The sequence below is a fragment of the Anser brachyrhynchus genome (assembly GCF_964034855.1).
Source record: "Anser brachyrhynchus genome assembly, chromosome: 5".
In the NCBI taxonomy this organism is placed as follows: Eukaryota; Metazoa; Chordata; class Aves; order Anseriformes; family Anatidae; genus Anser; species Anser brachyrhynchus.
This window is the reverse complement of record NC_137699.1, coordinates 51,303,913-51,330,373: the sequence shown is the minus strand read 5'-3', so window position 1 is coordinate 51,330,373 and position 26,461 is coordinate 51,303,913. Positions and strand designations below refer to the sequence as shown.

Sequence of the window (26,461 nt, the reverse complement as noted above, 5' to 3'; positions counted from 1 at the left end):
GGTAAGAACTTGAGGGTTTGGGTTGTTGTAGGTTTTTTTTGGTGTTTCTTTTTTTTTTTTTAATGGAATAATGATTATATTTTAGAGGAGTGATTATCTCTGAAGAAAGTCCCATTTACCAAAGCATTATCTACTAAATACAACCCTAATATGATATTCAGTAAGCTGTAAATAAGAGTCCCCTTCTCATACTATATGCATGCAGCATACGATGTGCATGTTCTTTCACTAATCATGAATTTTCAAACTTTGCTTTTTTTTTTTTCTTGGCTTTTGCAACTTTAATGTTCATCCAACATTTTAAAAATGTAATGTTATATACATTCTCTTGAAGAGAACCATTAACTTTTTTTCATAAATGTATATTTTGTGTCATAGACTGTAAATAAATTCAGCAAGTATGCACAGACATCAGGAGAAATTACCTAGTTCTGCAGTATATTTAATTTATTACGTTGTATTTCTCTTTCTAAACATCTTCTCTACAAACTTCTCTCAACCGATCCTCATTAAATACAACATCATTGCGTGGATGATCATTACAAAGAGTTATATTTCTGATATAAACAGTTTCAAGATGAATACAATAAAGCAAATTCTGTTCTCATTTGTACTTTGATATAAAATTTACATCATAAATTATTATTTATTGGAATTCTGCAAAGCTTTTGTAATGAAATCCAGAACAAAGAGAGAGCCCTCAGTCAAACTGAATTTACAGAGATTTTCTCTAGCATGTCCACTTAGAAAGCTTTTAATCTCACAGTCTTCACACTTTCAGGTATGTATATCTCATAAACTATTGGGGTATTTATAACTAAACTGATGAAGAAAGGAAAAAAATATATTTTTTTTGTTACCAGTTTTTTGGCTTTGTCCTTCACAAAGTTATTTAAAACTTTAACTTTTTATGTTCTCAGAACTTATTTATTCTTGTCTGTCCTCACTGAAGTTATAGGGCTAATTTATATGCAGCAAACATATAAAAATTCCGCAGGAATCTGCATAAATATTTCTCTATCCTTTTATACAATATCTCATTGTTACAGTACTTGATTTCTCTATAGTTTTAACAAAATACATGTTCTATAGCTTTTAATAAATCATAAGAGAATATCTATTAGATACAAAGCAAGAAAAGATGTGGAAAGCTAAAAATGTTGATATGAATTTCGTAGGCAAGAAAAGAATCCCTTCTATCAATCTAACAATTTTAGAGCTCATATTATGCATAGTACAACTCAACGCAGAATACAGATATTTTACTCATCAGAAACTTGAAAGCTGTGTGGTTTTCCACCAGAAGGGGATGTTATAAAGAATAAAGCAATAAGTAAATTTCAGTTTATCAATTTTGTTAGCCTAACCTGAAAAAAAAATTATAACCAGTACCTTACATTTGTTCCTTAAGTCTGATACTTCCCATGCCTTCCGTAACTATTATACCTGGCTTCTGTATTAAAAAAAAAAAAAAAAAAAAAGTAGAAAAAAAGTAGAAGGAATACTAATTGCTTAACTTAGGGAAATTAAAAAAAAAAATCTAATTTAATGTAAAGTAGGGTGAATACATCAAAAAGTTCTTTTGGGATATTTTCCTGACTCACCTGAGAATTGACTTCATATTTTCCAGTTTCAACATTAAAAAGTAGGAAAGAAAGTCTGTTCTATTTTCCTCTAGAGATCTCTTTCATTGAAATAGGAATCAATTCAGATTTACTGTGAAGTAGCACAGCAGGAGATGACCCCATAAGGCAGTCACTCCACCCTCTTGTAGCCAATTATGTAATTCTTAAATTTGATTTCCAGTGCACATGAGGTACAAGGTGCACTTTAGGAAACAAGAACAGGGACAAAGATGAAAAACACAGATGCAGGATGTATTCACATGTTCTGTGATGAAATTTCCAAAGATGCTTTTAGTTTTGGTGTCTGCTGCACTGTGAACACACTCTTTGAGAACAATGTCTGTGAATGCAACAGGTCACTCCAGTTAGCAGGTCACTCGCAGCCCTAATAAATTCTCCCTAGGCACCAGGCCCTTTTTTAAAGAATTTTTTTTTGAAACACCATAGAGTTCAACTCTCCTTCACACAACGTATTAGACTTTCCCTGATCACATTTGAGATCCAGAAGACACATTATGTTGATCATTGTAGATGATAATGCCTACAGTCACTTTAGCTTAAGTCTTCACCCTTAGCTAAACATGATAATTCAGACTGGAAAATTCAGAACTGAAGTATCAGAGCAAGTCAGTTACATGGGTCCTTTTATGGTTGACTTTTTTTTTTTTTTCCCATTTGTACTAATCAGAAAACTAACTCCAGGCTGAACACAGAGTTTTCTGTTCTTCCCCCTCTCACTGCACTCAGTTTGCCAACAGCCTGATTACATATTCAGTTACTAGTGGGAGAAAAAAGTGATGTACCCACATGCATTTTTCCCTGTCTTACCAGGTGCTCCACTGACATCAGAGTTATAGAAAAATTATTAATAAAGACCGTTTTGTAGTGAACTCATTATCTTCTGAAATGTCTTTATTCCAGTGCAACTTCCTTTTCATTCACATGATTTGTATTTCCTGTCACAGCTTAAGGAATTTCTATATTTCCATTTTGTATATCCATCATATGAGACAAGTTTAAGGAAATCAATAATAATATAATTTTTTTCTCCATTCATCTTTAGAAAGAACATTTTTTTAAAACTTCTACATTAGTAATGAAAAAATGACTGCAGTTGTGCAGAAGAACCTAGTTATTAAAATCTGATTTAATCATACAAAGGGGAAATCCTCATTGTCTTTTAATGTAGGACCCACAAGATCTGATAAGTGCTTGTCTTTGTTCTAGATTTTCCATTTCCTGTCTATAAACCTTTTTTTTAAAATGTTATTATTTTAAGTCTATGAAATATCCTGAATATAATGTTTAGAGTAACAATTACAGAGGTCAGAAAAGATGTCACAAATGTTTTGAGAGCTCTTAAATTTAAATTAAAACAACTTCTGATTTTATAAAAAAGATTTGCATATTTTTCCTCCTTTTCAATGGGCAAAAAAGGTGATATTCTCTCCTGGAGAAATTTTGTTGAAGTTCATCAGAGTTATACCAACAGATAATTTGACTCAGAAGTGATCAGTATTTTAATGCTGTAATGCTGCCCAATTATTTAGCAGAATAAATATGTATCTTGTTCAGCTCCTGCAGAAAAAGAAAACAAAGGAGGTGTTTCCCTGTTTCATGGGTATATTGATTTTCTTCTGAATTGTAGGAGATTTGCAAATAGAAACCAGCTGAAATGTGGAAGATAATTAGAAAATAATGCTGTCAAGTTTTGGGTCTAGTCAAAGACCTGATGGATGAAGCATATTCTGGGAAAACGGCAAAATCCTGAAGAGCACCAGACAGCTTTGGTTTGTGGTGGAACTCTTTCATTACCCAGACAACCACAGGGAAAGGAAGGTAACAGGAGCTCACTGGCAACAAAGTCTTGAAATGTCATAGTGACATTTTTGTTTCTGTAAAAGGTGAAGAAACTAAATAAAGGAAGAGGTCTTCTGACTGTACTTCTGGGCACTATGGAAGAACTACTTGAGAATGAACAGATGCAAATTAACTTGTCTGAGAGTGACCAGGAAATAGATGACAGAATTGACCATCCTCGGCCAGTTAGCAAGAAGAACAGAAGCATAATAAATCACAGGGATGAGTACATCAGAATGCAATAAACTCTGGGAGATGGAAGTACTAGATTTTTACACAATGTCAGTAAAAATGAAAAAAGGAACTGCAGAGAGCTGGTAGCGCCGTTATTTAAAAATAAATAAATAAATAGATGAAAACCCCACAAATCACGGGCACAAATTAGAGTATCGTAGAACTAGAGTATCGTCAGTCTAGGGATAAAATCAGAAAGGCAAAATGTAACTTGTGAGAAAATAAAATGCAGGAGAAAATACTTTATATTTCCATTATTAGTAGTAGAAGTTTAAGAAAAATGTTAGTCTATTACTCAACAAGAGTCATTAGAAGGTCACTGTTAATGACATCTTTGCTTCTGTCTTCACTAAAAAGGCCAACTGTGACCTTACAGCTAACAAAATTAGCATCAGAGGCAGAGAGATGAGTAATAAAACCAGAACACTGGCAGGAAAATAGGTAAAATAGAGGTTTCAAAAAAAAGTTAGGCTTGCTGAAAACTCGGTGGGTATTTTACTTCTGCCAGTTTTTTATCTCAGGGCTGACAAATGATTAAATAAGTACGGTTTCACAGAACTGGGAAAAATCAAATCCTACACCTATTCTAAAAAATGCAGAAGAGACATTACAAAGGAGAAAACAAAACTCAGATAATTTCAGTTCCAGAAAAATCCTGTAAGAAATTGTCAAACAAATCATTCTCATACATCTAAAAGACAGGAAAGACGTAGGTAGATGCCAACATATACTTTTCAAGAACAAATCATGTTAAATAAACTTAATTATATTTTTTAGGAAAATGATCAAGTGTCGTTATTGACATGTAACAGTAGAAAATAAGTAGACAAAAATATCCATGAGAAAACAAAATTAAACTTCAGTCAGCTGAGTATCCTTTTTGTGATAGTAGTCACCAGCAAGTTTCAAGGAAGAACTTTAAAAAGAAGATTTTTTTGAAAAAAATATCTAAAGAAATTCATTCTAAGTCGGCTATTACACTGTATTTTCATAAATAGTTTGCACGACAGTATAGACATATAATAAATATAATATATATATAATAATAAATATAATATATATATATATATAAATATAATATATTTATTATATATGGAGATCATACCAAAATAGAAGGTTCAAGCACTATAAGGGCTGGGACTAAAACACCAAATAAACCTGTGAGGTTAGAGAACTCTCCTGAAGAAACAGGATTAATTTTGGGGGGAAGGGAAAAAAAAAAGGGAAAAAAAAAGGCTATACACTTGGATTACACTACAAAAACAGAGGTTATGGAATGACAGATCTATTCTTCTGTAAAAGGTCTGAGGATTAAAGTGGATTGGATCTGAGCATGTGCCAGTAACACTGCCAAATACAAACAAACTGCCTAAATGAAAGGCTGTTTGCAAGGGTTGGTGCAGGATTCACTGGAGTATGTTTTCATTTACAAGCACTGCTCGTCAAGAATAAGCCAGGCCATCTGGAAGAAGTTAAGATAGCAGTAAGAATGATAGAATTCAAGACCACATTGTTCAAGAAAGGTTAAAGGGGTCATTTTATCTAAAGGAAAGAAATCTGAAAAGAGATTTAACAGTTTTTATATATAAAAAGGGTAGCTGTGTAGACTAAATGAAGACACTAAGCAGTTCTCCATGACCACTGGGGACAAAGCAAGAAGTTTCACACTTAAATACCAACAAGGGAAATTTAAACCAGGCACTGCAAAAACTTTTGAACAACCAGAACTGTCCACAAAAGCAGCTCAGTTTCCATCCCTGGGGTTTATCAGAGAAAAAATCAGGCAAACATATATCAAAATTGCTTAAATGATTCAGTGGCAGGTAAGGAGGACAGTATCCTGGGTCCCTTCCTGGTTCATTTTCTGTGAATTCATCATTTGTTTTTCTCTACATTTTTAGTTAAAGGCAAATTACTACTGGAATAAATCACCAATGGATGTATCAGATTCTCATTTAATACTACTCAAAGATATGAGTTGTACCTGTGAAATATACTGTTTTGAAACAGATAATTATTTGACTTTATGTAGAAATTACTGACTTTAAGATTTTTCTTCTGGAGGAGATTTGACATGGCTCTGATGGCTTCTTCTGGCTGTTTGTGACACTATAAACAGATAACATAATTATTTGCTCAGTGTGTTATTAAAGATACTACCGAACCTTTCTTTCACAATGTTGTGCTACAATACTGAACATGAGTCCCTGAAAGGACAAGAGGCAGTTGGCTCAAAGTGAAATACGATACTGCAACGCATTGCACATTGCAGTATTGCTGTACTGTACTGTATTGGCTGAATACTGCAACACATTGCCCAGAGATGCTATAGATTCTCTATCCTTGGAGATATTCAAAACCCTGAGCAACCAGCTGTAGCTGACCCTACTTTGATCAGGGGTTTAGACTGCACAATCTCCAGAAGCCCCTTCCAACCTCAGCCTTCTGTGATTCTGGGATATTCACATGCATCTAATACAGATTAGTCAAGTGAAAGCTCTGAAGATTTAAAAATGAAAGAGAAAAGGAAAAATAATAATAATTAAAAAAAAAAAAACCACACATGAAGAACATCTCTCTCCTGTTGTGGTCCACATGGATTATTTTCTGCTGCATCCTAATTACTTTTGTTCCAACTGGATGGTTTTTCTAATGAAAATTAGGTTGTTTTCTGCTCTCAGAATGTGTGAAAGGGATCCAGTGAAAGCAAAGTTACTGGCTTTGTTAGATGTCACCTTATATGTATGCAATAAGCAGAAATGCAAAAAAGTAAAAGGAAATTTGGTAAAAAGGGAAACATGATGAGATGCTCCACATAAATTGGAAGATATAAGCAGCAATTTAACACAACACTTTAGAACAGATAACATGAAACTACAAATGAGGAAAACAGAAGTTGGCAATGGGAAAATGTTAAAAGTGAAATGATCAAAATACTGGAGAATATTCAGTGTACATGGAAAGACAAGGAGTGAAGGATGCTGTCAAGTTCTCATCCCCAAGATCTTTTACAATATGCAAGTCTCATCTTGTGACTGATACAAAATTAATCATTCTGTAATTGATGGTTCATCCTTAATGGCTTAATGGACATTTTTAAAGGTTCTAAAAGAAGGCATGTCTTTATCCTCAGGACTGTGGAAGCAGGACAATGTAGCAACTCACCCCCCTATCCAGGCTAATTTTTCAGAATAAGGATCTGATCCCTGATGGAAAAAAAAAAAAAAAAAAGCAGATACCCTTGATGCAAGGAAGAGCTAGATGCTTCTGAATGGGAGAGACAATCATCAGAAAATATACTGAGCACTGAGCTAATCATGGGTATACTGACAAGACAACAAACTGCCCCCTTCATTGAAACTGTGCACTAAAAGCTTGTGCATGTTGAACACTTACAAACTGTCTCTTGGAAATCAGCATTTATATCAACTACTTTGGAAGCAGAAAGCTCCTTTATTCATTTAAATGGGTGAGAAGTAGAAGTGATCATTGTAATTTATGTTATAGATTAGGAGTTAAGAGCTTTCATGCAGGAACTAAAAACTCTGGATACAAGACCTTCTCCAGGCTTCCGTTTTAAACACAAAATTTCCATCTTCCACCACCATGGCTTAACGTGATGGTCTAAAAGGTAGGCTTGGGTGGGAATCACCTTCCCACAGAAGCCGTGTCATCATGCAGTAAAGAATTTGCTTTTCTCTTATACTAACAAATTAACTACTTAAATTTACTAACAAATTGAGAATGTAATTTTATTTGAAAATGAAGAAAAAAAAAGACAAAGTCACTATTAAAGAGAATTCATCTGTGAATGGCAAATTGCCTCCTAGGGCAAATGCACTCATTTTGCTCAAAGAAAGGATGTGATCTCCCACAGTTGAATAAAACTAGTAGGAAAAATAATTGCTTGATAAATCAGAGTAATTAAATTTTGCACATGTGAATGCTACTGCACCTCAGTCTTCAGTGCAATAAGGCCAGCCCTGTAGCACAGAAACAGTACATAAAGCTCAGCCCTTTAGTCCCTGAAAAATCTATTACTGAAAGAAATGGTGCACCTTTTCTGTTAGGTCTTCATTAACAAGGAATGGGAAATCACTCTCACAAAGCTACTGGAATCAGAGCAATCAAAAACAGTGATAACACTGTTTTGTCTAGTTACTGCTTAGCTCCTTCAAATATCTCACCAATCATTAGTGTGTCTTCTAGTATTTTATTTTTTATTTTTTTAAAATCTCGTTTTAAAGCAATAGACTCCTTTGGATACCTAACTGATAGGTCATTTGTTGGTTGGTCTGCCTTATATGTTAGTATTTGTATAGAAGGTAAATACCTCAGTATCCAGTTACAACCTTCCATAGGACAGATACTTCCCCATGCGATCTTTATACTTTAGAGTTGCTCTGATTACTTTGCATTAGTACAGAGAGAAAGCTTCTGCAATGATCCCTTCAAATTCAAAAAAAATTAATTTATCGACTGTTCAAAATATTTTGTGCTTAGGATATCTAAATACAGCTATATACATGTAAATGCTCACATATGCATCAGTTGTTCATACTCTGTTATACTCTGCAGATATCTAGCCAATGTGACCCAGAGCACAATTCAGTTTACGCTAACTCAGTGAACCAGCAGCTGCTTATCTGAATCACTCACTCAGATCCAGTGACTCCACACTAGATTTTTATTGGCTCTAATAAGGGACCACACAGAGGGCGGCAGTACTATTTGAGACTAGAGAGAGTAACCTGCCTGTTCTCCGGCTGGCAATGGGTGTCCTAGACCCATCGTGATGTTTCGTATACTCAAGGGCATCTGAAATGGCAGCAATTCCTTGTGTGTGGGTGACTGAAGCAACCCTCTAACCCACAAATAAATTCCTACATGTAGGCATAACAAATTTAGGTATTTCTGTTGCCAGCTGAATATCTGGAATTTGGGTACTTGAACAGGAGCTTTAACTAGAAAGGCAATGTTATTACCATAGTATATGCATCACTGGTAAGAAGTGGCTTATGATGGTTTCCATCCTGCAATTCAAAAGGAGACTAACAGGAGAAAATCACATCACAGGCACACTCATATATGTCCCTCGAGATTACAAGGATGTGTAGCATCTGTTGTCTTCAGAACTGGTCAAGCAGAAAGTACCAGTAAACACTTTGAAAAGGGTTACAGAAAAGTGATTTCAGGGCTTAGGAGTAACTTTAAAGAATATCTGTACAGTCAGCTTTAGACAGTCATGAGTTAACTCACTCCACATTTCATATCAGTTCTCGTTTGCAAGACATCTACATGTGTTATCACAAGATAATATTTAAGCTAAAAATTCACATCTCAGCTTCTTCTTTCAAACTTAGTAGATGGCAAATTTGGAGGAACTTGGAGCATGGATGGAGTTAGCCAATAACCTCTGATTGTTCGGATGTTTTCAAATACTTTGTTGCTAATGCCCTTACTGATAAATTGCCAGAATATTGGCAAATTGAGACTTCAGGCATCAAAATGACATGAAGCACTGAGGCACTGTATCCAGACAGAAGCACAATATCATATTAGGGGGAGAAAAAAAAAAAAAAAAAAAAAAAGATGTTTGTTTAAAAGATAATTTAAGGAAAAAAAAAAAAAAAAGGAATTTTACCAATAACCTAATATTGTGTAAAAATCAGCTCCCTAAACCGATTTCCCTAAAAAGGTCACCACCACAGCATTTTCATAGGCATTGACCATAGTACATATGATTATGGATGTGGTAAATATACATAGGTATACAACGTAATTTATCCATCAAGTGGTTAGCTATTCTATTAGATTAGATTTTCTTAGACAAATGAGTAAGGTCTTTGAGCTTCTTCCCATCCTACATCTTATGAGTGCGCCGTATCTGGCAAAAAGAGTAGTGTCCACTGAGAGAAAGAAGACGTGCTGCAGATGCTTGATTACATTTTTTTTTCTTACTTGACTGCAGTGTCTGCTCTCTGAAGAAAGCATTTCACGCAGTAAACTACTGCAAGTGCTCACAACAGTTTGAATTTCTCAATTATTACCTTGCTTGTCCTTTTTCCCTAAATAGCTTCAAATTTGCCTCCCAATCTATATAATCCTGAATATTTATCAGTGATATCCTCTCTCCAGACAGGTACAACACTTTTATTTTGCTCCAAGATTGTTTTCCTTCTTTTCCAAAACAGTTCTCAATGTCTATATGTAAGATTGTCATGTTGTTTTTGTAAGGCACTTATTCTTGAGATTGGTTCCTGTTTTTTGTCTAAAGGATGACATGTTCTATAAAGTTTCAAATCTCTAAAACAGGGTGAAGAAAAAATCATATCTCCCATTTTCAGAATCAAAAGAGCAACTGATGTCAAAAAGCAAAATTAAAAAACAAAACAAAACAGGTACTGCAAAACAATATGGTTCATCAGAACAATGCCTTTCAGGGTCAGTGCCTAATTTATCTTAGTGCACATGCAGGGTGAGGACTGCAAAGACAGACTAATGAGCACGGCAGAAACATACCCTGTAATTCATCATCATAACAAAGCATAGCACAATTATCAGGAATTTCAGCTGCCTGTAGGCTTAACACAATTACATGGAAACAAATTGTTTGGTCTGCTCTGTTTGAAGTGCGAGAATGCTGGGACAAAAAATAGAACAGGATTGTTGTCACCTACATACACAAATTACCCTTTCATGATATGACAAATGTACAGTTTCTTTTGGGGTTTTGCATGGAAATTACTTTCAATGCCTGCCCAAGTAAGTCTCCATGTTCTGCAACAGGATGTGTCACAGAAAACATAGGAAGATGATGCAGTTGGCTATAGACGTTGAGGGGTTAAACCACAACACCTTTTTGATGTTTGCCAAAGACTTTAATACAGCAATAACTCTCAAGCAAGATTGGAAGAAAGGGAAACCTTTAATTAGCTGGAATTTACTTACTTAAAAAAAAAATCATCTCTACTTGTTTTTTCTTACTGAGAAAAGACTAACATCAGCATCATCTTGTAAATAATTGGGTTTGGTCCTGTTCCTGGTTTTCAGCTATCTGGAGTACAGTTTAGGCTGCTGTTTATTTGACTTTCCTCCCAGAGGACCACTCTTCTGCAGGAGAATTAAAGCTGTGCAATGCTTACACAGACATTTCTTGCACTTCTGATAGCAGAGAACAAGACCCATTCTGAGTAAGCACGAATAATAGACAACACTGCAAGGAGCTGCTGGGGGCTCACATGCCTAAGAGACATAACACCAAAGGCCAAGCACCTGCTGAGAGAAGCAGATAGATTGCCTGTGCTATCAGAGATCTCCATTGTGTTTCAAGGATCGTGCTACTTAGGTAAAGTGGGACTTTGAGAGCAAAATTCTAATTAAAATAAGTTGGCGTTACATAACGAAGCTTGAAAGGCAAATTTTCTGCCATATCCCTTAGTGACTAGAAGCTGCCTTTCTTTAAAGCATTTATACAGCTCAACCCTAGCAATTTAATGGTTGTGAGATGATAAGAAAATAAATTAGATTTCGGTACACTGTAGTCAAATTAATTGCAGGGGTGTATGTGTGGCTTAGCACTTAAAATCTTTAACCTCATCATGACCCATACCAACATTAAGGTACCGGTTTTTCAGGGGAGGCTGGATAACACACACCACCCAGCTGATTTTCAGAAGACATCACCATGCTGCTGAAATGTCCTGTATAGAAACGTTGTGTTTCAGGGAATGCCTTAACTCCACCAGGTTATCCATTGTGGTTAGGACTGCACTGGTGAGGCTCCAGGGACACATCTGGCCAGGGAGCAGATTTAGCCCTCCTTTTTCATTTTAATTGGTTTGTCTCTGTTGCTTTCATGTTGCTTTCTCACCTCATTTACTTTATTGATCCTGTCTTTCCTCCTTTTTCTATTTCCTGGCTACTTCTAGATTAGCACCAGGATGGGAACTCCCAAGGGGAGTCCCACTTGGGCACTTTCTACCAAGTGAACCAGTCAAACTTGGCAAAGGGAAGCTCCTTTTGTCTAAGGCAATGGGGAAAATTGCTGGGATGGTCCCTCTTGGGTGTCACAGATTTGGTGATAATCTGTCATACTGCTGCAAAGCCCAAGTAACAGTGCAGCCTCTATGCACTGCCAGCCCTTCTCTAAATTATGCCCATATTTTATTTTATTTATATTATATTATATTCTTTATTCAAGTATAACTAGAAGATAATCCTCACTCATATTTTCAAGAAAGTATTTCTGGCTGCTTTTACCTCATCAGTAGAAATATTTTTTTATTTGCGTTAAGGGGCTATATGGATGCAGCCACAATAGCTGCCAGACACTGGCACAGAAAAGCCCTTAATCTTTTACTTCACAACATGACCACCTGTTATTTTATTCTATTATTCCTACAGACGCAGCACCCCAGAGAACATCTCCAGACAAACTCTTCCTCCTTGCTATCAAGGTTGCTTCTGGACCTTTGTAGATATTTACCTATTCTCTGTCAGTAAGATGAAATACATTTCACTTTCTTTTGTACTTTCTCATCTAATAATGTTTCCTTCTGAATTACCTCCAATTCACTGCACTGTTAATTAGCTTTTATACATTACCAGAAACTGATGCATCTCAGCAGTGACTTAAGTGATTTCTCTGCAGTTGTTTTAGTTTCAATTCATAAGACCTCTTAACCTATTTTAGTCAAATTGTTTTCCCCCTTGTAATATGTTAGAATTTACATAATATCCCTCATTCTAAAGTATCACACTGAAGATTTTAAAAGGGCTGAGGAAAATAAAAGGCCAGATACTAAGATTTATCTTCGCCTGAAATACTCAGGTTTGTCAGGACAATATAACAACATCTCATTATTTGTCAATGTAGTATTTTCTACATGTCATTTGTATTATTAAACTAGAATATGTCCCAATGTAATGGAAGTTTAAGGGTTTAGCAATACTGGTTTAAGCTATGCCAAACCCCATAACCTCTACAATACTTATATAAGAGCCATGCGTTATCACGGCAAGGATTTTTTCAGCAGAACACAAACAGCACACAGTTTTTCATGCATAGTTTGGGTGCATATTTATAGCTGACAAACACTTTTTTTTTTTATTATTACCTAATTATTAGAGAGAAAAAATGTATTAGTGAATAATTCACATAATGTCTGCACCTCTTAGCATTACAATGAACATGGCTAAAAAATTATTTAGCTATATAATACCATTTTTGTTCTTAGTGAAGAATGAGCCTGACTTACACAAATGTTGAATCATTTAGAAGCCTGGGGCAGAGGTTTCCCAAACTGATTGCCTACAGACTCCTGTCTGCAGGGGTCTGTAGATGGAGGTTTGCTGCTCTCTGGTTACGTGATGACGTTTGTCTCTGGATAGTGGGGATAGAATAGATTAATGAAGAAAAAAAAATGAATAAGAAAATACATTTTAGCTTATCAATAACAATTTTGATAAAGATTGTAGCCCTACATTTTATCCTAATAATTTTGTTCATTTGATTTTGATTTTGTCAGATTGCTTTTACTGAAGTTTTCTCTTTCAGACTCTTTTCTCTTTTCAGATTCGTCCATTTCTGAAGAAAAAACAAAACAAAACAAAAACAACAAAAAAACTAGAGAAGATGTTATTTGTAGGGTATTTTTAATAGGAAAGCCAGTTAACTGGTCTCAGAAGAAGAACAGAGAAGAACAGATGTGTCATCTGGCTTAGGAAGAACCTTGTTGCTCCCCGAAATGCCAAAAGTGAGCATATGAGACAAGAAAGCAAGGAGAGGCAATGAAATAAAAGTATAAATGCATGGTTTGGGACAAAATCAGGAAGACTAAAGCCCTCCAGAACTTGAATTATGGAGCAAACGTAAATTATGGAGGCTCATGTAAGGAGGGATTCTGCAGGTCCCCAAGCCTGCAAAAGGAAGTTTAGGGAAAATGTGGGTGATTGGGTGATTTGCTTGGTGGAAGAGACAAGCTAGTTAGGAATAGCACTGGAAAGGACAAATGCCTTTTTTTTTTTTTTTTTAAGCCAAGTTTCCCCATCTAAAGTACCACCTCTTCTGCTGCCTTAGGGAAGCCTTTTAGTTACATGGCACATTTAGAGAAAAATTAAAATTCTCTTAAAAGGAGAGACTCAGACTACCAGATTGTCCCCAGAAGGTAAGAGCCTAAGCAAAATCAGTGAGGCACAAAATCACTGCAGTTTCAACTATTGTTTCTTTACTGCACACGTATGGACTATAACCTCCAGCATCTTCAGAATAATACAGAATAATTTGATGAAGATTTGATAATTTTGGTGGTTTACCTTGCTGTTAAAGCAGGGTTACTTTCCTTGTGCATTAGAATGTGAACACAACTGCCATAGTTACAGCTGGTGTGTATAACTTGATAAGCAAGACAGAAGTGAGAAGCACTTCACAGGACAGGTTTGGGCTGTGGGTGGCTGAGGCTGCATAGTGGACAGCCACGGGAAGGTCCTCAGTGTCTGCTCTTGGCCATGCTGCTATCACATCAGGAAGGGAAAATGGGTCCCCAGCTCAACCTGGCAGATGACAGGGGCTCAAAGATCTTTTTGGCAGGAGAAAATCTGAACCCCAAGACATCTCAGTGGTCAAATCAATCACATAGACATCAATTGGAAAGAGTGGCACCCACCTACATTTCTAAGCAAAATAAACGCATATTTTTTCAGCCCATTAGAGCCTAAAAACATGGTTGGTTTTAGGATGGCCCCAAGTGTTTTTTTGTGTTTTTAAAGGAAAATGTTCAACACTTTCATTTCGTTCTGTTTTAGTTAAATATGCCATAATTTCTGTATACATAATTTTCATAACCAGCTCCTGAATTTGGCACAAGATTTTATATGTAGAAGATTTCAGGCCATGGTTTTGCTATAGCTTTTTGTCTATGTGACAGTTATTACTGGTCTCAAAAATATATCCCAGATGACTTCAATGTTATCTTTTAAACAATGATGGATAAAATAGAGTTCAGGAATATATTCGAGAATACTTATTTATTAAAATGTAAAAACTTTCGAATTGCAGAAAATGGGCACTCAGTTGTTCAAAGATAATGAGCAATTCCAAACTTTCTCAGGTCTAATGAAAACTGTTCTAACTGCATTAGTTATCTAAGTATTACAAATTGCACTGCAGGACATAAAAGATTTGTGTCAGTAGAGATTTAAGTTCACAAAAGTAGAACAATACTTAATGGTTAGTGAACTAAATTGAAATATTCCTTAAAGCAATTTCTCTTCTGTATCTCTGTTACATTGTATTTTATTTCACACAAGCCTTGTGAATACTGCAAAGGGTTAAACAGGTTAGGGGCTTACTGCTACCCCAAAATTCAAGCAAAACTTGTAGGTGTCTACCTATAGGCTTGTGCTTCATAGAGCAAACCAATTTTAGAAAAGCAAGATATTTTGAGAATCATTGGTTAGCACTAAGCTTATAAGCAATAATGCAGAAGAGCAACTCTAATGAAAACAGAAAATTCAATAGGTAGAACTTTTTCCAGAAATGTAATTTTGGATACTGAACTACACTACAATGAGGAGCAAAGCTCCGTGAAAGGTACACTGCAGTTTTTTCTAATGTCTTTGCTTTGGTTTTCACCTAGTGAGACAGCAATGAACACAGAAATAATAATTATATTGGCTTCCTTTATTTCTAGTCTCTCAATAGTTTCTCTCTTAAACATATAATGCCACAGCTGCATTCCATATATTTTCATTCCATATATTTTTTGTTATAGAGCTCCTGTGACCTGTTCTATACTGTCTTTGCCAGACAATAACCCAAAAGAATGAAAACAGGTTAACATTTGGAGAGGTACTGTGAGCAGAGCTTCCAAACTGCATGCACATATGCAGGCTTCTCAGTGCTATCTATGTAATCTCCTGCTAATCTAATGCTTGGGAAGGTACAAAAAGCTTGTTTTAGTCATCAGTCTTTTGACTGAATTTAATAAACTTTCTATTTCTTCTAGATACCTGGATGTTGCTCCCTCGCCTCTTTTTTTTAGGCTGCTCAGACTATGCTGCAGTTCTTGCCTAAATAACAGTGAGTGGTTAAACTGCAAAATTGTTGTTTTGTTTAGGTGGTGGTTGTTGCTGTTTTTCAAGATTTGTTGGATGACATAATTACTTTAAAGCAAATAATTCTGTCTTCCCTAGGCTGTGGATTTCCTTTTTATTGTTTGTCACTATGCTCGTCACATATCTCACACTGACCAGTGTACATTTTCACTTAAGCATATTTGTCTGGGCAACAGGTACGTGTCTGATCAACCTCACCCTACTTTTACCCCTATTTCATGTTGTCAGCATGTGCCTCCTGGGGTTACTGCTCCCACTGTAACTCCAAACCTGATTTGCTACACAAAGCTCATCCTTTCTGCCACCTCCAGAAAGCCAGCTAGCCTGGCAGAAGACAGCATGTCCCTATGCTACTTTATGCTGCCACAAACATTTGTGAAGCCCCACACCAAATCGTATCAGGGAACTGGGGCAAACTAAAGCTTAGCAAGCAAAAAAGTGAGCACCTTTCTTCAGCGCTGCTACATTATTCTATCTTCAAGTATTTGTATTACTATGGAATCAGTATTAAGAACTCTAGCTTCAGATAGTCTGAGCAGGCCTGAAGTATGAACAATTAATACTTTAAATACCTCTTAACTTAGTGATCTTGCTAGAGATCATAGTGTTTGAAGCAGGAGAGCACAATCTTTCCCAGCTACCAGCTTGCAGTCTCATTTTTGTCCCCCAGGACATGTCTCAGAACCATCACCTCTTGTTAGCTCAGAGGTAGTGGCCTCTTCTCTGACAGCTCCTTCTCCAAATGGGGGGGTGCCATGTCCAAGGACTGGGATTCCTGGTTCAGATGAACCTGAAACACCTCGGGAACTTTGCCCATGAGTTCTCAGACTGATCAGGGGTTTTCATTTTCCATGTATCCCTCATACTGTCTGTTCATCTTCTGTGAGTTGCAATTTTTAAACGTTATTCAGGCAAGAAGATATCACAGACCATTTTATTTTTGGAGATGAGCGTGGAGGAACAGAAGAGAGGGATATATTATGGTCTTTCTATGGACTTCACTCTTATTCTTTAACATTTTAGTCTCTTAATTTAAATAAATAGGTAATTAGCAATTTCTTTTGCGTCTTAGAGCATGTTTTCTTTTGCCTCACAGAAAAATCACGAACATCATCACACTAAATATTCTGCTCACGTGGAGTGATCCATACCAGGCCTTACACTTTGGAAGGTTTGCACATCAAAAAGTCAATTAACAGATATAGTCCATTTCCATATGTCTTCCTCTAAAGGTTACTGCAAAAACATTTCCTGAATATCCTTTAACAATTTAATGGCAGCCTGGCAGTGGTATCATGACAAATAAATTTAAGTGACATACAGATTGCAGTGGCAGAATACAAAATATAATGAAGCAATGTATTTCTTATGGAGATGTGACATGGAAAACATTGACCTGTGGTCCCAAGTCATTTTCATAAGACAAAAGCTTTCTTGGTAATAAAAACAAATCAGTCAATGTTCTGAAAGACTAATATAATAAACCATCAGGGAAGCTATTCAGCTGTGTTAACCCCATTTAGTGAAACAGGAGCCATTATTATTCCACCTCTGTACTTAAAGTTTGGTGATAACATTAGCTGCACTATGACAAAGTAGCCTTCTTGATTAATGGGAGATACCTCCAGAAGTGGCAGCAGGACTCAGCTTGGAAACACATGCTACCTTGCTGGTCATATTAAACAAAGCCAGCCTGACATTAGGAACACAGGGCCGGGCTTAAGAGACAGGACAGAATATTAATTGCAGAGAAGCTGAAGGTAGTGCAGTGCCCCTGCATGAAATGTTGCCAACTCAGAGACTGCTTATATTAAGACAAGCAACTAGAACATGAAGTGGATGAAAGAGGGGTCAAGAGGTGCAGAGCTTTTGCACAGGAAGAGGAAAAAAAAAGAATAAAGGTACCTTCAGTCCATGAATCCCAAACAGCTTCTCAACAGATAAATACTAAGCTGCTTTGCAAAAGAAACAAAAATGTGCCTCGTGATTTTCTTTGTAAGGTAAGGAAGTTGTGTTGCTTCTTTTTCTACAGGCACTGAAAGGGGGAAAAGAAATTAAGGGATTTACAAGAAATTTGTCATGTAGGTAGAAAAGAATCACAGGCTTTGATTACAAACTGCGCTTTTTGACTGTTAGCTCATCCTTCCCCACACACTCAGCAGCCATCATTTCCCGAGGAGCTGAAATGTCGGAATGATTCTTTTCTTTATCAGATACAGTCTCATTTGCAAGTATCTTTACCCTTCTGGTTTCTAAATGAGACAGCATTTGGAAATATCAAAGCACCAGGGAAAAGATTATTGAAGGAATTATGATCTGAACTGGAAATAACCTGCTGGAACTTTTGCAAGAGAGCCAGGAGACTTCCTTTTTAATCATTCCTTTCATTTTCATGATGTGTTTTTTTGGACACTTTACATTATTAACAAAACAACTCTGACCTAATCCATACCACAATCAACTCTACTAAATCCAATCAGAATTTTGTCCATTTGCACAGGGTCCAGTCAAATAAGCACACGCACACACACACACAAAACAAACAAGCAACAAAAAAAATAAGCAAAGGCTGTCCACTGGGACTTTGTGGGATATACCACAGAAACCGGTAAACCATTTAATTGAGAAGGGAATAAACGGACACTCAGAGCAGAATGATAGAGGAAAGGAGATAAATTAAAGGAGCAGATAATATGAGAAGAGCATCACAGGTAAAGACATGCAACATTTCTGCATGATTTTGCATGATTAGCAACATATAAAATAGCTATGACTGAAAAGGCCATATAAAGTGAGAGTGTTTGAAAGTTCAGCTCAAATTTGGAAGAGTTGTTCCTGCGGATGCAACATGAACAGCTAATTATGATGGACATAAAATGGAGAGATCCCACTTGAATTCAGGTCTACCAGGCACTGCACAAGCAAATTAGTAGACAATTTCATGCCTTATCAGTTTAAGATATGAAATGATATGGGTAGACAATTAAATAAAACTGAGAAAAAGAAAATCAGTCAATGCCCCTGTTTTGAGATCTACACGTAAAACCAGATTATGATTCATTCTATCAAGAGCAGCAGCAGGTGCTGCACCAAAATATGTGACAATAAGAAAAACAAGGACTTCACTTCCACAGTAGACAAAGCATTAAAATATCCTGGACAGCAGGAGAAAATTCTTTCTCAGCAAAGATGAAAAAATTACTATCCATCGTTAACTTATAGTAACATTTAACTGTGACTCCTCCTTAAAATTTTGATAGCTTCTCAAGTGGAAATTTGAAACACCATAGCGTTTTTAAATATCATGTCTTAAAAAATAAAATGAAATTTCCAGTGTAAAACTGAATCTACATAATCTAGATAACTGCAGTTTCAATTCCCCATCAAGAATAATTGCCAGAAAGCACAACTATGATCACAAAAGAAGTTTGCTTTAAGAATTTGTCACTCATGATAGTTATTATAGCATTTCATGTACTTAGATTTGTTACTACCATTTGGATAGATTTAAGTGATCCTGGTTTTGTTTATAGTCATTAATCAACCCTTTATAAAAGATGCATGTTATTCAGACACTTACAATCAATTAACTTTCAAAGGGACTAAGGATTTACAAAAAGAGCCTATAAGCCTTATTTTTTAATCCTCAGTTTGCGCAATTGAAATGTAATTTCCATATATATTGTCTAGCCTTTGTAAGAACCTAGTAGAATATTTTTTCCTCTTACTGCTACTGATAGAACAGCTCCTTCTGTTACAGACTCGAACGCAAAGACCACAGTGAGATGGCAGAGACCTGCCCAGTAATGCCTTCCGTTCCTCAGTCTACATCCCTTGCTCTGTCTTTCACAGACGCTCTCATTAAGAAAGAATGCCATGATATTATTGCACTTCCTAGAGAACGCTTGATGGCGTTGCTCAAAATTATTGTAGCCTGTATAAGCCCCCTGTGGACTAGCTGCTGTGACTTCTTTTGTTGAAGAAACAGTGGTGTGACTCCTTCCTAAAGGTCAACCTTGCACCCTGCTCCTCCTGCAGAAGCAGGAGCAGCAAGCACAGTTTCCCAGGGATCACTCTTTCCCTGTGACAAATCTTCATATCCTCATGGCTTGTCTCTTTCTTCCCCGTGGCAGGAGCAGATCCAAGCTCCATCTTTGGTGCAGCAAAATTCAGTTTTTTTTGCAGTGCTGAGAAACTTTGAATCAACTTCATTTCCGAGATTATACTGTACCTTTCTCCAAAGGGAGCCAAGAAAGCGTGTGATCAGGCAGTCTTCCTCTACTCGAACAAAACAAAACAAAAACATATCAAGTAGATCTCCTATTTTGGCACTGTCATAATAACTTAGGAAGTCTGTATAGACAAACTGAATGTATACTCAAAGTGAGTCAAAGTCTTCCACTTTGCTGTGGATGGATTTATTCTCTCTTAATACTGGCTGAATTCATCTTGAATGGAAAGAGAAGCAAAAAGATCTCATAAAGTCAGATAATCAGAAATAAATTTAGCAAGATAAAGCAAATGAATGCATATCTTGCCCATAAAGACCTCTAGAAAACCTCAGAAGAAAATCACCCGAAGGTGGTATAGCAGTTGTCCCTATTAAAGGAGTACAAGGACTGCAATGTGTTGAAGACTCTCAATTCCCCAGCTTCCTAGATGATTTGCAGACAGGGAGGGGGGCAGTGGTGCTAACCTCTTTCTAGGAATTAGCTCCTCCTAGAAGAAGGGTCACAGGACCACAGGCCCAGCCACTGTCATTCTGCAGAGATGATTTCTATTGCTTCTTCAAAAACACCTCTCCAAAAATATTCCTCTGTGTCATAACATAACCTTTGGTAAGAATACACAAGAGAGTTAATCAAAACTCCCCATAGGTATAGCATAGGCCCTCTGGACTTTTGTGAAGTGCCACAGGAAAAAAGTAGCCACCATCATAGTTAATAGATGGATCTAATGCATTTTCCAGCTGCAGGAGAGCTCGATCTCCACACCACTCCATGCACAAAATTCTCCCTACCCAGAACAAAACAAGAGTCTCCTCATGCCCCAGACAATAGCCAAATGACTTCTTCAGCCCAGCTTGCTTCATGCCCAAGTCCAAAATGAATTTACTTTGCTCTGGTTGGCAAACACTTAAAAAAAATCTTATTCCACTGAATAATTTGACCTAATAGCAGCCTGATTGACTCCTTTTCCAAAGGTGTTTGTGACATTAATTTCTGTCTCTTAGATGTTTTGACTTGCCTGTATTTTAGAGCAGAATTACTGTTTACAGGATATTATGTATACAAGCAGTTTTAAGTCTTAGCTCTGTGAACAGGGCTAGCCCTAGGCAAAGCCTAAGGCAGAAAGTGAAATACATTTTTTAAAGGCTGTTTGTTAATTGAGCCCTAAACTGCTTCCCTATTCCTTGCCAGTTTTATCCCAACATAAGAACAAATCAATGTTAAGGCACTCTGCCAGATGCAGAAGACTCTTGCTTCCTTGACAGCTGAGATCTCTCAGTACTATCAGAATTTTGCTCAGCATCTAGCAGGATTCAGCCCTAAATGGGCCGCAATCTAAATATGAATATTTTAATTACATACTCCTATGAAGAATGAAAGCAATCAGCAAAGCACAAACAGCTCAACTAACAACTTGTAAACTGTGACAGTAATGATTTTATAATTTCAACCTGTTTATTATGTTTGGGCATTACTCTTTAGAACCTTGTAGTCAAGGCCACGGCCAGCTAGCTGTCTTCTTCACAAAAGAAATTTGGCAGTTTTACCAAGACACTGCTGCCCTCCTGCACTGAGTGCAGAACATAATGAAGAGGTTTCTCAAACCACCAGCCTGAAATGCACCCTTTTCCTGAAGGCCACTAGATCAAAGTAGGAGGATCAATAGTTTTTATGAAAGAAAATGTCTCCGTCTAGCAGAAAGAGGATGGCAGAGAATTTACTGAGGACCAGCCAGTCTCTGCTGTCAGACCTGCATCAAACGCACTGGAATGCCACGAGAGGCCCAGCTCTTGCCTCATTTCCAGGGTGACAGTGCCTAGAGGAGTCAAAAAAATAAACAAACAAACAAAAAAACAGCCTTCACTGGGGATGGAGCCAGCTCCCAAAAGCAGAAACTCTCCAGGCACTATCTTTTGGCATTTCATTTCTGCTTTAGGACATAGCAATCCATTATGTAGATCAAGAGACAGCTTTCAGAGCATCTTCTGACCACCTTGACAGTGGCTTTTGGCAGCTAGTATCTCCTTTATCACTCCTGTTGCACTCTTGCCCATCGATGTCCATGCTGCTACTGTTGACAGTGCTCCACTGTTGACATTTTACATGTTAAATATATAGAGATTATTACATGCCAGACTTTCAATATACTCCCAAGATTTCTGGGTGCCATTATAGCTTCTAACACACTTTGATGGCAGAGTTTTCCCAGTTACATACTTCTGTCATAGAATCATAGAATATCCCGAGTTGGAAGGGACCCACAAGGATCATCAAGTCCAACTCCTGTCCCTGTAGTCATTCAACATCCTAAAGCTTTCACCAGCTCTGTTTCAGCAGTGTCTGATTGTCACCTGAGAACAGCTGCTGCTACTGAGGACAGGAAACTAGGATGATGTCTCTGACTAATGCCAACTAACACTTGTGCCTTTTATTTCAGTGCTATTATTATACTGCAAAGGCTCTAGCATTCAGTAGCTATTTATTTATTGTAACATGTGTAGTGTAGGTATTCAATAGGTACACTCAATGCCAGCCTACCTTCTGCTCTTGTCCACAACAATAAGGGTGAGTATATCATGCAGTAAGCATCAACTACAAGGCTTAATACCTCCTACTACTTCTGCGCTATCACACAGTTGGACTTGAAATTTATTTTCATAGCCATGAAGATGAATTACTTGTACGCAGTTTTAACAGCACCTTTCTGAATCACCAGGAGGCTGGACTATTATCTCCAAAAATCAGATCGAAGTTCACAGATGGGAGAGATCTAAAATCTAGTATCAGCTGTTGGTGCCAGCAATGAAAGACAGCACTGACGGCCTGGTTGTTAATATCAGTACACATCAGACAGCCAAGGGTGAGGTGCCAGCAGACACAAGGCAGCCCAGAAAAGAGTCAATGGGATGTCAAGAACCAGAAAGGAAAAGAGAAAGAGCCAGGAATGAAATAGTGAAGAAGATCTTTGTTGAACAGGTAAAGCCTAAGACTTAAAAGCAAGGGATAGGAAATTATGGGGAGCCTAGATGGAGATTTAGGCCGCAGTAAAATACAAAAAGATGGTGAAACTTTTAGGAGGAACATGAAAATAGAGTGAGGTGACCCTGGCAGAGCCTTAAGACTGTGAGTAAATGGATTCTAAGAAAGAGCTTGATTGAGAAGCAGTCCAAATAGCAGAAAAAAATTAAGTAATCCAAGAGGAAAGAGACTAGAAGACATTTTCAGCATTTTCTTCAGAAAACTCACTCTGCAGAAATCATTTTTTTAAAGCATCATTCATCTCTTTACCAGCCTACCAAACAGCCAGGCAAAACTGGGGAATAAGCCCGTTTGGAACAGCAAACATCAAGGTGATTTAAGAGGGAGAGAGAAAACTGCTTGGCTAGTTTTCCTTGTCTTTATTTTCTACTTTAGATGTGAAAGAGAGGAAAAGCTTCTTGGTAATAAAAATAAAAACATTCATACCTTTCATACCCATTATAATCTCATGAAAAATGCTAAGCCAGAGGTGAGGTAAAAGCTGCAGTTTCTGTACAGAGTTTAGCCATTTGTATATGTATTATCGTAACACAGTAACACAGGCCAAGGAATTACCAAGTGGTAAAAACAAGCAAAAAAAGGCAAAAAAAGACAAAAAGAAAGTCAGCTTTCATCCCTGCTCTTAAACCAGTTTGGTTTTGATATGTGTTTTTTGGGAGGCTTTTGTTTTTCTCTATCTTCTTTTTTATTTTTCCTTTTATTTTTCCTTTTCCTTTTTTTTTTTTTTTTTGGTTTTTGTTTTTCTCTCTTTCTTTTTCAAGGGGTTATGACTGGTAAATAGAGGAGGACTTTCTCAGTGTCATAAGGATCATCATCATCCACCATCGTTTTTAGATCTCACTGTAAGGGAAACATCACATAATCATAGCTCACAAAGACATTTCTGTCCCACACAGAGTTCAAGCCACTGGCTGAGCCTCCTAGGGAGAGCTGAGACACAGAAAAAAAATAAAATAAAAAAAAAAAAAGAGCAACAAGGCCAACTTCTTCAAATCAGGTTCTCCCCACAATAATCTCTAAATACAACACCAATGCAGTCTAAGGTCAAATTTTTAGGTGACAGACAAAGAGAGAGAGAGTCAAGAGGGGCAGAGCTCTCGGGGGTAAAAGAAACCCAACCTCACTGAGGTTCCCAGATCTGACAGCCCCAGGAATCAGGGTAGAGAGATAGTGGGGAAAAGAGATGTTGGCAGATAGCCCTCTTGGTCCTCATACAAAACACAAAGTACTACGCAAAGTGCCCTGGCATGGTGAACAACACAAGAAAACACAGGAAAGATTGTAGTTCAAAAAGCCAAATTAATAAATTGCATAATAAATTTGTTATCTTTGACAAATTAAGTCATTATTTACTTTGCATTATGTGCCGAAAATTACACTTTGAAGCAGGGTTACTTTCTCATTTTCTGTGTTCAGCTTTTTACAGTGCCACTTATAGCAAAGTATTTAGAAAAATAAAAGATGAATTGTGTTTAATGAAAATAAAGCCCATAAAATTGAGATTCTGGTCCAGTGATTTGATCTATTAAATAGCAGCTTCCCATTCCCACCTCACCAAGCCTGTTTCCTCCATGAATATCTTTGGACTGTGCTCAATGTACGTATTCATCTAATGTTCAGAGACACCCAAGTTTCTGTGCAAGTTCCACTGATTCATTTCTTTCTTCTATGTTCAACAACATCCTTGACAAAAGTCTATTGGCTAGGAACTTCTTTCTAGATGAAGATGTCTTCCTCTCACTCCTTCCTTATTCTGCTTTTCCACACTGTTGTGAGATCTCTCAAAAGAGAAGAAATCTGACACTGACATGACATTTTCAGTTTAACATTAATATCATACTTCCCTGCTACTGAAATGCTCATCAGTTTCCAGAATATTTTCAGAGTCAGGGTAATGAAATATTTTTTTTTTGTCTTAATGCTCAACTTTAAAACATCTGCAGTCACACCTCTTACTTTTAAAAGTGGCTGGGCTATTGATTAAGAATGTCCTAAGTTATAAAATAAAACAAGGTCAAAATTCATGTCATACTGCAGCTCTGACCTGTTTCATCAGAATGCCACCATATTCCCTAAAAACTTTGATGAACCTGATGAGAGTCACAGGTTGGGACAGGAACCAGGTGAGTCTCACAGACTTAGTAAAGTTTTGTTCTCTCACTAAATAAACTGTTGGGGAATTCGGTTGAGTTTTGCCATAAGTTAGATGCTCATTCATGTCACTAATCAAAGTAAATTTCAGAATGTGTAAAATCAGACTTTTATGGTGCACTAGTATCACTAGGGTTTATTATAAGCACTACAGAGAGATATATCACTATAGAGAGGCACAGCAAGATCCAAAGAATTTCCAAATCTAACATAAACGTGACCAAGTATAGGATGAAGAGAGTGATTTGAATACAAGAATGCCTTAATCCAGCGCACTTTTTATTGGCCTAAACTTTGTCCCCATGGTCTTGATAAACCTCTGCCTGACAGTTTTACTGTTATGAACAATCATAATATCATCATCAGTCTGATCCTTCCTGTCTTTGGATAGTACATTTTCCCTAGCAAGATCTTGAATGTCATGACAATGTTTAGACAGGTCCTCTGTAATGTTTAGGACAAAGACTGTTAAAACATTTAAAAGATGTGTGTGTGAGAGAGAGAGATTGAAATTACATATAATAAATAGCAATAGATAGCCCTTACATGAACCCATGGCTGAATTCATTCTAAGGACTCTCTCTTTAAGATGTCAAGCTTAATCCCCTTGAGCAAATTACCTCCTTTGTGTTTAGTCTATGGCCATCAGTTATGCAATGTATAATTCACATGGCTGTCAAAATCACCAGCATTAGTAATCAAAAATCATCTAGTAATCAAAAATCATCTAGTGCAGTCATAGACAAGCAGACTTCATCTCTGGATTCAGAAGTCCTTGTAGTTATCACTACAAGGTTGAGAGGACTACACTTCTACCTCCTGATTTAGCATGAAGCTGAAAAATAAACAATCAGGAGAAATTTCATTCCTCAGCTTCAACATTGCAAACAAAACCCAAATGAGTGACTACTTATTGGAATAAACATGGCAAATAGCACTTTCTCACCAAAGGGATATCTGCAAGTTACCTGTTGTTATCTGTTAAGTCTCATTAATAATGCACTATATTACATAGAGATTAACAGATTCCATAATGGCAACAGGTGATTATGTAAGTGGTCATTGGAAAGGACCTGAAAATGAAAACTGTGATATATATATGTGTGTATATATATATATGTATATACACGTATATATATGTGATATATATATATATATGTATATATATATATTGATCCTCCAAAAGATCCAATTCATAAACAGCAC

The 26,461-nt window shown here is 36.8% G+C and overlaps 1 protein-coding gene across 17 annotated transcripts in view; it reads right to left on the bottom strand.

The window, feature by feature from the left end:
• TUNAR (transmembrane neural differentiation associated intracellular calcium regulator) overlaps nt 1-26,461 on the bottom strand; it is a 163,598-nt gene that overhangs the window by 45,872 nt on the left and 91,265 nt on the right. For 3 of the 17 annotated variants that reach the window (XR_013951980.1, XM_080594297.1, XM_080594298.1), the window contains exon 2: nt 12,980-13,104. The exons of 12 other annotated variants lie outside the window; for them this stretch is intronic. The gene's annotated coding sequence lies outside the window, so the exon portion shown is untranslated. Of the gene's footprint in view, nt 1-12,979; nt 13,105-17,741; nt 17,872-26,461 lie in introns of those variants that run through there. 2 more of the 17 variants (XM_080594296.1, XM_080594290.1) reach the window with 2 other exon arrangements.